Below are 16,513 nucleotides of genomic sequence, written 5' to 3' on the forward strand. Positions count from 1 at the left end.
GAGATACGCCAAGACTCATGTAATAGATCCCTCGCTGCTTTGATGTGCTGCTCTATCCTTTCCAATCAGCAGATTTACTAAGCAAAAATGCTAAAGAATAGTATGTGCGCGCTCCCCCGCTCGCGCCAGAATGTTCACAGGGGCCTGTTAAATGCGAAGGGAAAAAATAAGGCCCCGGCTGGAACTCAGGAGTAAATATTATTAGGAAGTAATTTAATGCATTCCATCTCTCGCGCTGTAAATCAGGGAAATGTATTGGTTCAAACCAAAGGCTCAGATTGTCCATTTTCCTTTCAACTCGCATCTGAAATTCTAATCTAAATGCTCCAGCAGAGCCCCTGGCCTACGGACTCTGATATGCAAATAGGTTCATGGTCGCCTCCAAACAATGTAACTCTTCAATATCGAATCTTGTCTCGGTGGGAGATTTGACAAAGGCTCCGTGTCACCCACAGCAGCGTAAGGCATCCTTGCCATGATCAGACAGGAGCTTTTCTTTGCCGGGCTGCTTTCCCTCTGATCGTCGGACAACAATCCACTCTTGGCGTTTGTTGTCTAGCCCCCTTCATGCTTTTCATCCATACACCTTTGCGCCCCTCCCCTCCTTCCAGCTGCAGTGCACCTGCTGCCTCCCCACCTGTAATATTTTGCATGAAGGAGTGAGTGTATATTCTATTTAAAGAGAAGGGAGGGAAATTTCTTAGGTGCCTGCCTCAAACCGAGGTTGCAACGCTAGCTGTCGCTATTAAAAAAAAAAAAAAAAAAAAGAGGCGGTAGTTGGAGGATGCCAGGTAACGCCACCAAGAAAATGATAAATGAAGTGCATCATGGAATTAAGGCTAGACACCGGGGTGAATGTAGATATCTGGGCACAGAATGTTCCTGTTTCTACAGCGTCAGGAAATGTTGTTGAGCAAATCTGCAATTATGATCGTCTGTGTATTTGCAGGGGTGTAACATTTGTCACATTTAACTGCTGCCTGCCTGCCTGCAGGGACCCTCTGGCCTTTAAAGTACAGGATCAGAAACAATATCAAATCCATTTTGTGCTAAGCGATGTTGAGGCATTTATAAAACATCAGAGTTTTCAGAAATGCCTCAGTACTATGGTCAGCTAGCTGATTCCAGTCTGTGATGAAAATTCAAAAACCACTGCATCGTATCACTTCTTAACACAGATTATTATCTGCACAGCAAAACTAGCATCCCTAGAACAACTCAGCAAAAATATGTTCAAATGCACCTAGATATGATGCCTATAGGGACATATTGGTCCCTAACATTGCACTTGTATCTCTGAATGATACCGTCACCTCTCTGAATGACATCATATATCTGAATGGTACCATCCTCAGTGACATTTGCCCTTAACCATGCACTTGTCATTCAGAGATAACACCATCAATTCAAATTTTACGTAATGTTTTTCTCTTGACGCTACTAACACCACCCAGAGATGTTATCATGAAACATTGACCAAAAGCCTCCAGGCCGTAGATAATTTTCATCAAGCTGCGTATTTTATCATTTATTTATATGTATTAAGGTCAGATCACAACTGAGGCCAGGCCCCCAATATGCTAGGTGCTGTACGTACGCAGAGTAAGAGACAGGCCCTGCCCTGAAGGGTATAGTTGAAACAGTCAAAGGGCGCTACAGCAAAATGAGGGTCCAGGCAAGGACACAGCTCCCAGCTCTCTGGAGTCTCAGCCCCTCCTCACATCCATGATGCCTGCTAGTGACCAGAGCACGGGGAGGACTGGGCTGACACATCTCACGGTATTTGCATGAAACATCCTGTGATTTTGCAGCTTTCAGACTGGTCTCTTGCGAGATGTTCCAGGCCACGCCGAGTTTCACCCCAAGCTGTAACCGATGCTGCAGTGGGTGGCTGACCCTGAGAATGGCTGCTGGGAGACTGAGCAGGTCTTCATCCTGCTGAGTGAGTCTGTGCTCCCCGCTGCCCAGCTCGGACACAGCCAGCCTAGGGGCATTGCTTCCTCCCCCTTCTCCAGCTAGCCAGCCCTGAGTGGGGTGAGAGAAGCAAAGGAAACGGGATGGGAGAGGGGGTAGAGGATCCTAGGAGTGTAGCCCCCTACTCTCCCCAGGGGCCAGACGGGGCAATATCTGGGAGGAGGAGGAGCTGGCAGGACCTGTATCTGGCGCAGGAAGAGGGGCAAGGCAGTGTCCAGCAGAAGGAGAGAGGGCGGGGAGCGGGCAGTGTGCGGTGCAGATCAGTACCTGGGGAAGGGAGGGGAACGGCCCCCCTCCAACCAGCGGCTGCCCGGTTTGTGCATTTCAGGGCAAGTGTCCTGAGTCATTCGTGATTCCTCTCTCCGCCAAAACGCCAAACAGGGGAGGAGTTAAAGATCACTGGGGGGGAGAAGGGGAGGGTGGAAGCAGTCTTGGCTCATGGTGTTTGAGCTGCACCCCTCCCTGATGCCCCTGCGTCGGGCCCCCCATCACGGAGTCATTTCATCAGCACCATTCGCCTTGGCCTAACAGCTAGAGCCTGGCCCTTCTGCAGCAAACCTCGCTTTTCTGGAGCTCTAGGCCTGGCTGGAGGATTCGTTCTGGGCATCTCAGTTCCAAGCTTGCAATTATAACCAGTATTGTCATGGCTGCTTCATTTGTTTTGGTGCTAGAATGGGACTGTTGGGTTCCCACTGGACAAGAGTCTGTGGTGCAGCAAGTGCCTCCATGTTTGGCATGGATGGCCCTTCTGCACAGCCTGGCGAGACTCACAGTTGGGAACAGGCCTGGAGTCTGAACTCCCTCTCATCCACCGAACTGGACCTGGCAGGCTGGAGCTAAGTCAGATTGGCAGGACCCTCGCGGGATGTTCATGCTGCCATGATCTGTTCTGTAGCTGGAGGACTTCAGGCCCCCGGGGGCCACACGCTGTCATTAAAGGAAACCCATGAAGGCAACACTTTTCTTCTAAGTATTTTAAGTGGAGAATCTTGCAGGCCAGCACTGCGTAAAGAGGAACACGGAGATTTGCCAACAGTCTTCTCCGCGTGCTCTGAAAGCGAGTGAGAGATGTTGGCATAAATTACCACGTTGTCATCCAGAGCTCTGAAATTCCCAGAGAATAGTTTAGCAGTTCAAAGGGCTGTTGAAATAATTTTGCATAGCCTAATAACAGTTCTTAAGCTTTCCATTTTAAAGTATGTCAACAAAACCATGGTTTCCTAGCACAGATGATGTCCTGCCATCAGCAGCTCAGGCGCAGCCAGCGTTTGTTTGTTTGTTTTTAACACCAAACACAGAGAATTTAGTCCTGAGTGCTAAATTAGCCGAATGAACGCTCTGCCTTCATTCTTGCCTACTAGGTCTGATCTATACATCACGGCCCCCATAGCACTTCAGCATGAATGTCGCCTTCCCATCTGCTCTGCTCTCGCGTTACTGACTAGAGCCCTGGCAATATCATCAGAACTTTGAAACGTTGATGTTGGCAAAAGCACAAGGTTTTAACCCAGCTGGTCAAAGGGATCTGTGAAAACGAAGGTGTCCAACGCAGCCATTACATCCATGAGCATGTACAAAAGCGAGGCAGATAGTTCCAGTGAAACCCGACAAGCCCATCACACACTGAAAAGCCAGATTGCAAAACCAGGGGGTTTTTAACCCCTAGATGGGAGAAAACTTTGCCTTTCTGATAGTCATACAGTTAAGTCTGCACGGACCAGCCGATCATTTAGGCTGTCGTGTATGCCACAGACCCCCCGCAGGAAGGTAGGGCTATCACGGGCTGTTAACCAAGATGGTCAGGGATGCAGCCCCATGCTTCGGAGTGCCTCAACCTCTGACTGCCAGAAGCTGGGAATGGATGATGGGGTGGAGCACTCGGCTGCCTGTTCTGTTCATCCCCTCTGAAGCACTTGGCACTGGCCACTGTGGGAAGACAGGACGCTGGGCTGGATGGACCATTGCTCTGACCCAGAGTGGCTGTTGTAATGTTCTGAACACCACCCAGCTCCCACACACTAAACCCAACATCCAAAACCAGACCAAAGTATCACAGCCCACAGGAGACGAGACCGTGACGTGCCACGGGCAGGGATGGAGGGGTCCCCGTGCCCACAGCCCCTGCAGGGACAGGGAAACCGTTAAATGAGATACTCCCAGATAATCCTGGCCAGCGACCAGCTCGCCCACGCTGCAGCGGAAGGCAAACCCCGAGGGTCACTGCTAGTCTGACCTAGGGGAAAATTCCTTCCTTACCCCATGTATGGTGATCAGCTAGATCCTGAGCATGTGAGCAAAAACCAGCCAGCCAAGCACCCGAGAGAGAGAGAGAGACTGCTCAGAAAAACTGTTCAAGCTATGCTTGCATGCTGCAATAGCTTTTCAGATGGCTTGAATTTTCTCTTGCTGCCATAACTAATTATTTCAGATTTCTTTGCTGATGGAAGTCCGTTATCACTTGCAATCTCGGCCGTGCAGGCAGGGAAATGCCTGTTTCTGGTATACATCGCTGGCAATAGGTCATGAAGAGCCCAGTAGCTGGTCACACCTGAATGCTGGGGCTCCCCATCACCAGGAAAGGTTTTTCTGTGGGCAGCAGGAAGGTTCTCTGGTTAGCTGTGAGCCAGGAGGGGCACACCAGAGGGGCACTGAGCCAGCGTGGCTACTGCCAGGCCGGGTGCACTGCTGCTCCCCATTCCCGTGACTTGTATGAGTAACGGACCCTGGTCCATCCCAGGCCGCTGCCAGGATGGGGATGTCGTTGTATGTCAGGAACCCCACAGCCTTCCACATCCGGCCGCCCCAGGAGGCTTCCTGCCCGCGAACAATCCAAGGTGGCGATTTCTGCCCACGCACCACCTCCGAGCTCCACGTGTCAGGCGTGACATGGTACCGCACAGCTGGGCTGCGGCTGGAGAACGACGCCCTCCTCTGGCTGGTGTGCAACGCATTCGCATCCCATTCCCTGGTGACGTTTGATACGTAGAGAGAGAAGTATCAAGGGAAAGCTTCTGCCCGGGGAAGCCCTGGCCATGTGTGGGAAGGGGGCTCTCACACCCGCCCGCTTTGCAGGTGGGTCTGCAGGGTGATAGCTCTGTTCTCTCCACCCCCTTCCCAGCACCTGGGGGGGTCTGTCTGGGAGCAGGGGCTATGCCCCCCCAATGAGATTCTGGCCAGCCCAATGCAGGAGCAAAAGGGAAGGGAAACCTGCCCCCGTGAGCGCTGGCCATCATGTAGGCCTGAGGCTGATCAGGACTTGCGCTGTGGCGCTGTTGATTCCAGAGCGCTGACCAGTGTATCCTGCTAATAAGTAGAGGGGGGAAGTCTCCGTGTGGTGGCAGTGACTGATGTAAACCCATGCGGCGTGCTTGTGGATTTGAAAGAGAGACTCTCTGAGTCTGAGACCTAGGCAGGCTTTATTTCATCTGTAAATCCCAAGTGGCAGCATTTCTTAGGGAAATCCCCATCTGCAAAGTGCTCAGTGTATGTGATGCAAAGTGGAGGAGGGCAGGACGCTGCTGAGGTGTCATTTACCGACTCTGCTCTGGTTGGGTCAGCAGATATGGAAAGCAAAGCGTGGAAAAGTGACTGTTCAGGCCCCCCCAGGATCTGCTGTAGGTCACTCGGTGCAGCAGAGCATCCCAGCAGAGCACGACCATGGACTCTGCACAGCTCCGACTGGAGCTACATGGAGCACACAGGATCTTCCCGCGACTTAGATCGCAGGTTGGTATCTGACTGGCAAGGACTGAGGACAGCTCCAGCTTAGGGCAGGCCCTGCAAAGCCGGCAGATCAAGCCAGTGGAGAATTTCCTCTGTCTAAGAGACTCCCCAGGTGGCATAGACCTGTAGCATACATTCCAAATCCCTTTCCCGCCCCCTGGCAGAGTGGGCGTGGTTAGGTAGAAGAGGGTGTGGCTAGGGCATCTCTGTCTCTATTATGGGCTGATGGCACAATTGAGCGCAGCCTTCAGACTGCTCTGAGTTGCACCTCAGGACATGACCAGCTTTAAAGCCACCTCCCTGTCACCCACTTCCGCTGCCTTTGCCCGTCACACTGCATCAGGTGCACAAAGCATGGATCCCAAACTCTGCCCACTCTTATCCCCGACGTTCAGACTCATCCGCCTTCTGTGCTTGACTGGAGCACTGATTTTAAATGATCTTGAAAGGTTTCTTCAGTAAAGAAAGCCCCATGATGGATTCAATAGGTCTAATAGCATTCAAACAATTGCTTAGCTATTGCTCCGGTTTGTCTTGACTGGTCTCCTGTCCCAGTGTTTGTTAACATGCAGCGAACAAGGATTGTGTTATGGACACTGAGCACACACTGCATTGTAAACGCTTCTAAACCAAAACTATCAGTCTCTGATTGCACATGTAGAAACAACAGGTTAGTCCTAGCTGGAGTCATGGCTAGGCACTTAAAACTCCCCATCTCTTTATGGATGTTTTCATTTTTCCAACCCAGGTAACCCCCTCTGGTTTGTGGAGGCATCTCTAGTCCATGGTGGTTGTTTTCTCATATCATTGACCACTGATAAATCACAGCAAACCTAGGGAATTAAAACCTGGCAGGACTTCACTGGGTGTGTTAGGTAAAGTGCTATAAGAACAGCCTTACTGGGTCAGACCAATGGTCCATCTAGCCCAGTGTCCTGTTTTCTGACAGTGGCTAGTGCCAGGTGCTTCAGAGAGAATGAACAGAACAGGGCAATTATCAAGTGATCCATCCCCTGTCATCCACACCCAGCATCTGGCAGTCAGAGGCTTAGGGAGCTCAGAGCATGGGGTTGAGTCCCTGACTATCTTGGCTATTAGCCATTGATGGACCTATCATCCAGGGACTTATCTAATTCTTTTTTTAACACAGTTATAGTTTTGGTCTTCACAACATCCCCTGGCAAGGAGCTCCACAGGTTGACTCTGCGTTGTAGGAAGCAATACTTCCTTTGTTTGTTTTAAACCTGCCTATTAAGCAAGGATGTTGTGTTTTCTACACAACGTTTGGTGTAGATTTTCCTTTGGGATATTGTCCCAGTCAACCCATGGTTTATGTGAAGACCTAATAGGCCTGCATATCCTCTCAGTTACCCCAATTTTGCATTAGTGAAACTTCATGAACAACAGTGGAGTTACTCCATATTTACACCCGCCTAAAGAAGAGCAGAATAGACCCAGTGTGCAGGTTCTTGTTTGCTTGCACCTGTGTGTGCGGGCTGTGTGAGCATGTTATACCCCTGACCTGGGCTGCAACGCCAATGGTCTCTACTCGTTTTAAATCCCTGTGAAGATTCACTTCTCCCACAACCCCTACAAGAAACTACCTGGCTGAGCTTTCCTCTCCTTCATTCTATCTACTTATCTGCTCATTCCAAAAAATAAATTCTGAGCTGTGCTGCGCTGTGCTGTGCACTGGCCCTCTCTGGGTAGGGTGACCAGATGTTCCGATTTTATAGGGACAGTCCCGATAGTTGGGGCTTTTTCTTATATAGATCCCTAACAACTCATCCTGTCCCGATTTTTCACACTGGCTGGCTGGTCGTCCTGTCTCTGAGCAATCACATTGGTGCCCCTAGGTCCTCTTTGCACCTCTTCTTGGGTCCTGTTTGCAGCTAATTTGGTAGGGATCATGTCATCTGTCTGCCCTGAGAAGAGCAATCTTTCCTGGGAGAGCTGTGCCCAGGGGGCTGCCAGCCTCAGCGGTGCTCTAGCTCTAAGGCGGTTTCTTTATTTCAAACTTAGCAGAGTGGAGAATTGATCTTCAGACAGTGACACTGGCTCACAAAACTCGAGAAGGTTTTCTTCCTGCCCTCGAGAGTCAGTTTGTGACGGGAGATGTTTCCAGGGACAGACTGGAGTAAGCTAGGGGAGAGAGGACTCTGGGATGTAGCACATCCATGCTGCATCTGGTGCCGGGATCCGAATCCACACCACTACAGGCAGCATTGCCTTTGAAAAGGCCTGGTAGCTCTTGGCCATCCCCTAGTGGTTGTTGCATAAGTACCAACCACAGCTTCCTGGATGGCTGCTCTTCATAGCAGAGAGAGACAAAGAGGAGCACCCTGAGATGAGGATCCTCTTTCAACAGCCCTCCAGTGAGTCTCGGGGGCTAAGAGCTGGCGTTCGCTCATAAGTGGCTGACTAGAAAGCAGCAGAGGGAGGCTGTGACGCTGCTAAGCTCTAACTGCTCTCTGCTTTCCAATGACTTATTCTGCAAGCGTTAAATACCGAGGACTTCTGCATCTGTGCTGTCTTATCATTGCAGGTCCTTTCCATGCTGAATCACAGACGAGCACAGACACGCTGCCCAGGCTCCTGCACAGAAAGCAAAGCTACACATGTCCTGGTGCGCTGCAGAGCTCTGAAGGAAGAGACAATACTGAGCAACGCTAGATGTGTGCATCCTGTTAGCAGCCCCACCAGGAATAGTGCAGGGGCAGCACCTCCCTTCCAACCATCTGCCTGCTGTCAGCTCACACTCGCTTAGTCCTAGCAATGGGATGCAGATGGCAAAGGAAACAGCTCTAGTTATAAAGCAGCATCTCTTCCACCAGAGGGTGTGTGGGGGGTTGTAATTAAGATAAGCAAGCTAAACACACCGGGTGTGTGAGAACCCAGAGCCAGCAGCAGCTCTGGCAGGTCTGGAGCTTCCCCCGTGGAAGCAGAGCTGAGAGTGGGTGTAGAGACAGCAAGGGCCTCTCTTTGCTCCAGCCAGTCCCCTGGGCTTGTCCAGTCCTTTTCTGCTCCTGTCTATGCACCTGAGATGTGCCTGCCAGACAGCACAGGCTCTCATCCTGCACCCGCTGAGCCAGAGGCAGTGTTCCCCTTGACTTTGGTGAATGCAGGACAGAGCCCTTCAGACCTGATCTAATGCTGCTTGACATCAATGGGCGTCTTTCCATTGAGGTGGATCATCAAGTCCTAATGGCCAGGGATGTTTTGAGTCCAGTAAACGCAAGTTCAATTACTGGGACATAACAAAAGTGAACAGAAGGTATTGTTAGAACCCCTTCTTTAAAAGTGCTGCCCAGCCCCTTCGTGCAGAGCTGGTTTAAAGCAGGCAATGTCTCATTCTAAAGCAGCAGCAGAAACTGAGGGAGCGAGGAAATAGTTTGGGAAGTTTCACTAAAATATTTCCAAACACGGGGCTGTCACAAGGAGCAGGGTGTCCAGGAGCGACACGCAGCCACAGACTGGTGCCGTGTAAGCTTAGCTGGAAGGCCCCCCCCTTTGGAGAAAGCGCTCTCTGGGAAGAACTCCCACAATAGCTGGGGGAGGAGGAGATTTTGCAGCAAGTTTCATATGGATTTATTTTCTGTCTCTTCTCCAGTTTTTTCACCACCAGAGCCTCTAAAAACTGTAATCTGGTTCAGGAAATCATATAGGTTATTCTCCAGTTTGGAACAAGACAGGAATTCTTTCCTTCATATTTGTTGTGTTGTGCCCTTTGGGGAAGAGAAAATTCAGACAGGCAGCTGGATCATGATTGCTCTGTGGGGAATTTTGAAATTCAGCAGTCATGCTGTGGATTCTGCATTTCATTATTCAGGACACACATCTGAGTTTTATGGGCAGGCCCAGTGAAAGCATGCTAGCTGTGACTGCAGCACACAGAAAGCTCCGAATAGAATTCCAGTGAATTTCTGGCAAAGTTCCTTTTGTGTGCATGTGCATATTATCCCGATGTGTATATATGTTAACAATATTTATAACAATCTGTAATTCATACAAGCCTAGTAGTTTCCTGACTTCTCAATCATGGAATAGTTCCCTTGCACTGGTGCAGCTAAAATATTTTCCTATCATCATCCTGAATAAGCAGATTAAACAAGGTGATGCAAATCCAGTCCCCAATCCTGAAAACTCTTACGCATACAAGTAGGCCTTATCCACGAGTCTCCCAACTGAAGCTTTTCTATGAGCCTCTGACCTTGTAACTGACATGCCCGTCTAATTTAAAACACTGACTGCTTCTTTGCTAGGGTGAAGCTTTCTGTTAGTTTGAAGTATCTACACTCCTACAGACGTGTCTTTCTCCTTCTGTCCCCAGCACCTTGCACCGTCATCGGCATTCACGCTGTCTGTTTTCCCACATACGGGGACATGACCCCAGTTCTCTGAACATCACTTTCTCTTGAGCTTCATTTAACATTACAGCAGCATGATCATTAACGTGAACAGAGAATCGCTCAGCCAATCCTGAGCAACGTTACATCTGCCGAGTGTAGTCAAAGCTCATCCTTTCAGTAAGTCTACAAACCTTAAGAGCTCTTGCAAGCCGTAAGCATGCTTCGGCGTCGCATTCTCATTGCTCTGCCGGGTGTGCCTGAGCCCCTCATTACCCTGCACACACTCTGCAGCCTGCCTCGTTATCATGGTGCTCCTTCTGTGCACTCCAAGTCCCTGTTGTTCGCTGACGGCGCGTAAGAAGGCGAACACGCAGAACTGAATTATGACTAGCTGAGAGCCCCAGTGCATGTTCTGCAAACGTACACATCTCAGGAAATCGCCTGTAGTTGACAAGCATGTTGTGTCTGAACACGGAAATTCAGATATCCAGCAACTGCGCAGAAAGACACAGCAGGGCATCCACCAGGGAAGGAAGAATCTGCTTTCCAAGCAGGAGCACAGGGGGTAGCACTCATCAGTAGGCTCGGATCAGTAAGAAGGAACGTGTAGAATGACCAAAACCCTCTGTGGTGTAGGAAGGGCAGATTTCACGCAGGTACCTATCAAAGCGGGCGTTTTCCTGCCAATCAAAAGGCAGCAGAGGTTGATTCTAGAGTCGCTCGGTAGGTTCGATCATCTCTATACAACTATTGTAAATTGCAGAAGCTGATTCTACAGGGGGCCTTTTCCATTTTGATCCTGATCAGGTAAAGCACGGATGCAGTCTGAAATCAGCAACTTCGTCCTCTCTTGTCTGCAAATAGGAAAGCACATGCGTGCCACCCCCCGGTGGGGGGGCATTAGCACCAAACTGTGTGTGTGTTTGGCTTTTCCCTTTTATGCTCCTTTTCCTTCTGTGTTTTCCATGGGACAGGCAATGAACACGTGTGTATTCTTTACATGAGAAACGCAGGAAAAGCTTGCAGAGAGATGGCTGGTAATCCGTCTGGTGCTCTGTGGTGGCAGCAGTGGGGTGGGATGGGATGGACCCACTCAATGCCTGGAGAAGTGACGTTTAAATGGGTGCTAGTGGCCACAGAAGCGGGGAGGAGTTTTCCCAGGAGCAGGGCGGCTGCAAGGAAGCTGGGCCTGAGGCAGCTGTTAGCCTTTCCTCCTGCCATCCCTTGTTTGGGGCAGTGAGACTATGGCTGAGCCCAGGCTGGGAGCTGGCCGCCTACCCAGCAGCTACCAGTGCTAATGAAAGAGTTGTTTCCCTGTAAGTGGCCGTGCGAACACACACATCAGCGGGAGTCACGGGGAAGCCTTTGGTTTCCATTGGTGATTCGGTCCCCTGGTCCCAGGCGCAGTGAGTGGCTATAACACGGAAGGGCTGTCGTGTGGAGTTGAAGCCTTGGCTGCCACGCTGTGAGGCGCAGGGGTTACCTAGCGGAGCGTACCTCTGCGGGGTTACGGCTGACCCAGCCCAGCGTCCCAGGAACTAGGAAAGTGTGCCGGGGTCATGAGCGCCACCCCTCTCCTTGCCTTGGCTCAGCGCCGCTGGCCAGGTCGCAGTGCTGGGGAGAAGTCCCGCTTCTGGCTTCACCCGTCTTGGCCTCCTTTGGGGCATCTACAGCCAGCAGTGCGCACTAGGCCTGGGTTTCCTGTGTGCTCCCTACCGGTGCCGTGGGGGCACAGGGCCCCTCCTGGGAGAGGGAGGATATTTGTGCCCTGCCGCCGTGCAGGGCCAGCCCCGAAGACTCCGATGGGATCTTTGACACCACGCTGCGTTGGCCTAGCTTTGCCCTTCGTGGGGTCGGCGGGACATTTACCTCTGACTGCACTGGCAGCAGGGCACGGCCAATGCTTAGAACTTCTGACAACCCCACCCCACAAGCCGCACAACGGGCTTTCTCAGCCCATGGGTCGTGACCCAAAACTGGGTCACCAGAATTTGTCAGAGGGTGTCAGGGGAGACCCCAGAGGTGGGGGAGAGGGGGGGGTCGAGTCCTACCTCTGGGAGTGTGTGGGACGCCCTGGGAGGGTGGTTTGCAGAACCTGCCCCATGCTCACCCTGCAACAGCAGCTCCTGCAGCACCGCTCAGATTTGGCCCAGTCCCCCCTCTGGTATGATTCTGGGGGGCTGGCCTGGCCAAATTGGAGTGATTGGCACTGTGACCCCATGTGTCAACTGCAGCCCCAGAGCAGGGAGCTGAACCCAGCCAGCCCTGCGGAACAGGAGCTGCCACTGCAGGGTGAGTGTGGGGCAGGTTCTGCAAACATCCCCCCGGACAGGACCCGGCCTCCCCCCCAGAGTCTCCTACCCCCACAAGGGCAGGACCCAACCCCCTGCCTCCCACACAAAGCTTGGACGCGTTTTGACAGGATGCAATGCCTGGCTTGGGGAGCCGAGCCAGCCCCGCAGGACAGGAACCATTGTGGAACGAACCTCGACAATTTAGGTATGCACTGGGTCATGACAGGCTATCGAGGTTTACAAATGGGTCCTGACCGCTGCTCTACCTGAACTTCCCTGACGTGTTTGCTGGCTGGTTGAAAGAGAAGCTGGACTGGGAAGGGGTAAGGAATAGAAGTGAAAAGAATGAGGATAGATACGGCCAAGTAGCAGAGAATTATTTGTGCAATGAAATGCGGAATCTGTCTGTGTGTCATGGCTCTTGGTTAATGTGGAGGAATGTTACCCGATGCAAAGGGGAATAGTTATCTGACCCGGGTAGCACTGAAAGTTGGTGAGAGTTACTAAGTAGAGGGTGGAATGATCTACAGTGCATATGGGTCAGATCCTGAGCTGGTGTAAACTGGCATAGCCCCACTGCCTTCATTTGGTCTGTTTCCTCCTCACTGTTACTTGATCATTGCATTGTAAAAAGTACTGCTTGTCTCAGAACGTAAGCTAGGATAGCTTCTTTTCTAGAGCTGATGTAGAGACATTTTCTAGCTAGGTTTCTCAGGGTGAGAGATCCATTCAGGTATCGTCCCAGCGTGGATTCAGAGAAATCTGTCTTAAGGGACTAGCAAAAATCATTTGCCTAGAGAATGAAGGGTAAACAAAGTAGTACTGGGGACTTTGTAGTGATCCCCCAAGACAAGAGGTTCCCTCCTTGGGGTTCTCGCTAGTGTAGGGCTCCCCATACTTAGAAGTGGAACTGAAGCACACTGCATGAATTTCAGGCTGCTGAAAAAGGGAAGGGCACTGGAGATGTCTGACCCACCCCCGTGCTAGGGCCAGTTCTCCACCCCCCCAGACTCTGGCTCCCAAGGACCATCCAGCAGTCAGAGATCGCTGGAGCACAAGTGCTCTCCAAGTACACTCTCTTCCCCAGGAACATCCTCTACCAAGAGCAAAGGGTGCAGGGCCAGAACTACGAGGTTTAAGTAAGGGGTTTGGTTTGGTTTGTTTTAAACGGGGAGAAAGTCTTAGACAACTAATCTAGCTATACCAATAACACTAATCTAACGATTATCTGCAAAAGCCTGCATCAATCACTTCTGACATAAATCCGGGAAGGCACAGCTGGAGCTCCGTCGTGGCCCAAGGGGGGTTGAGAAGGAAGTGCGTGTGGGGGGGCCGGTCGCACAGTGCTAATTAGCTGCTGCTGCAGGTGTGAGATGGGGAGAACACGCTTGCAGCCCAGCCAGGTACTGCTGTCAAAATTCTCCGACTAGAGGTAGAGGGGCACACGATCTCCGAAAGTGGAGCACCCACGGGGACTCACATCTCAAAGAACCGCAGTTTCTGCACAAGGTGAGTAACTCTCTCATTTAAGTCCAAGCACAGAGCAGACCTAGGGTCTGACCCAACTACTTCTCACTTTGGGCAAAGTGTAATAAGCACATAGGGGAAAGCTTTTCAAAGGTGCAAAGGCAGTTAGACCCCAACTCCCATGGAAAGCCAATAGGAGTTGGACACCAAATTCCTATTTCTGCCTTCGAAAACTTCTCCCATAAACTTAATTCCTGAAAAAGTGAGTAAAACCGGCTGGATAAGGAGGGTTGGCAGAGAGTGTTAATGGTAGAAATGATGAAAATCAGAAGGCGAGTGTGAGATCAGTGCAAGGTGAACAGGCTTTTCCCGAAATATCCATTTTTCGAACAGTTCCGTGCCTCGGAGATAAACATCTGGGGCCTGGTTCTGATCCCTCTACAGTCACTGGTGATCTAAGAATGAGAAGACATGGCTTGGCTTTGCTCTGCACATTGCCTTTCCTATTGATTCTGTTGTCAAACAACCTTGCATTTTTCAACTGCAGAATTGCCGTTTAACTATCCAGCCTCATCTTTATCTGTCTAGTCCTGGTCTATGGGCCTCAGTCGACAGGAATTACACTTCTGTAGGACCAACAAAAAGCTCCTCGTAAGATGTTTCATGCAGGCTATTTTGCAAATCTAGCTGTCACGTACCTGGGGTGCGTTAGTCTTTGTGTTTAGGACTGAAACACTTCGTCCCCTAACCCCTAAAAGTACAGCTGTAACTTCTATAACAACGGGTGGGGTTTTCAAAAGCACCAAAGAGTGTGTCTACACTGGAACCAAAAACCCTCTGGTAGTGAGTCTCCGAGCCTGGGTCACCTGACTCAGCCTGGCAGGGCTCATGCTGTGATGCTAGAAATAGCCGTGGAGATGCTCCCTTCAGGCTGGAGCCTGGACTCTGAAAGCCAGTCAGAGGGGAGGGTCTCACAGCTGGGCTCCAGCCCTAGTAGGAACATCTCCACTGCTGTTTTTAGCCCCCTAACTTGAGTCAGTTGATGCAAGTCTGAGCCTCGCTGCTGTGGGGTTTTTTGCTGTGTAGATATACCTAAGTGGCTTAGGAGCAGAAGTCCCCATGGCCTGTCTTCCAATAAAACTCTGAATCCAAAATCACTTAGGGGCTTTTGAAATCCCCACTCAAAACATTCATGTAGGAGTCAGGTGCGTATAGCTTGTTTCCTCTCTAAAGTTGATGCAAAGCAGGTAGATGGTAGCATGGAAACTGGGGCTTAGGAGAGGGACTTTCAAATGGACAATCTAGATCCACTTTTAAGATGATTTTAAAGAAAATGTGACCCAATTTTCAGCAGTTCTGGAAGCTGCGGTCCTGGAAAAGACATTTCAATGACTTCAGATGTCAACACCTGTCCTGTCACCTCTGCCACGTCCACTGGCCATAACTGCAGCCGCAGAACCTATCTATACAAATGCCCAGGCTTGAAACTAGGAGTGCAGTCTTCCATTTTTGGTCCCCATGCTATCAACTGAGTGGGCTGTGCAGTTTCAAGTTTATGGAATAATATCCAGGTTCTGCCTTATTTACTGGCTTTTGGTGAGCTGATCCGCCCTACTAACCTGTGTGATATGTGTAGGCACGTCAATCAAACCAGGCCTCAGAGTGCGCGTCTGAGTGAGAGGAGGAGGTAGTTGTTAAGTATCAGCTCTCACGCTGCCCAGTAATGCATGGTATAGCAGGAAAGGTTTTTGTTTTTATTGGGTGCAAATGTTAAGGTTAGTTTGCTCAGCCACTAGCTAAATCAGATTGGCTGGTAAATGAAGATGTTGTCTGGACTCCATAAACAAAAGAGACGTAGAATCATGGAAGATTAGGGTTGGAAGGGATCTCAGGAGGTCATCTAGTCCAGCCCCCTGCTTGAAGCAGGACGGTGCACAGGACCTGATCCTTGCTTCTGCTGCCAAACTGCATTCCCCACAGATAATGCATTTGGAGCACACCTTTGCTTCCTCCATGCAGTCTACCCACGGCTCGTCACTGAGTATCCATGAGAGGAGGGAGACGGAGGAGCGGGGGTAACACAGCACACTTTGACCTTAAGATGAAGGTTTGTGAAGCTGCTGTTTGCCCACGGATGGCTCATGGCAGCAACAGCTGCAGTAGACGTGGGGCACCTTGGTAACCAGTCCCATGCTAGGTTCTTCTCAAGTGTATTGCACACGCAAGCTGCCAGGTATCACAAGTACTGGAAAGCCAGTCCTGTCGTGTGTGCTGTGTCGCACAGAGTCAGGTGGGGGAGGGGGAACTGAACGTTATAAAACAAGGCTTTCAGGGCATAGGTAGCACAACCAATGTTCTTCGTCTAGGGCTTTACAGCAGTACTTAGAGTAATGATGTTTTTCTTCCATCCAAACTCGAATGCTGGCGGAGACGATGGAGGACTGGGATTGCTAGCAGGGTGCTGGCATGTAAAAGATAGCTGTCTGTACAGTAACTTACCTGCCAGTGGACAAACACAAAAAACTAAAGTCCTGGATAAAACAAATCCCAGCCCATGTCATAAAACCCTCCCCCCCCATTATTTTGACACAGAACTGGTGCCAGGCTTGTTTTAGAAGATAGCCAAGCTGCAGCCACAGTTACTGTAAGCACCACAGCACTAACGCTGAGATCAGCTGGACCTCAGCAAATCCACAGCACCAGCCT

The sequence above is a fragment of the Emydura macquarii genome, unplaced genomic scaffold (genome assembly GCF_026122565.2).
Source record: "Emydura macquarii macquarii isolate MOO-44397 ecotype Brisbane River unplaced genomic scaffold, CSIRO-AGI_Emac_v2 contig_1644, whole genome shotgun sequence".
Taxonomy (NCBI): Eukaryota; Metazoa; Chordata; order Testudines; family Chelidae; genus Emydura; species Emydura macquarii.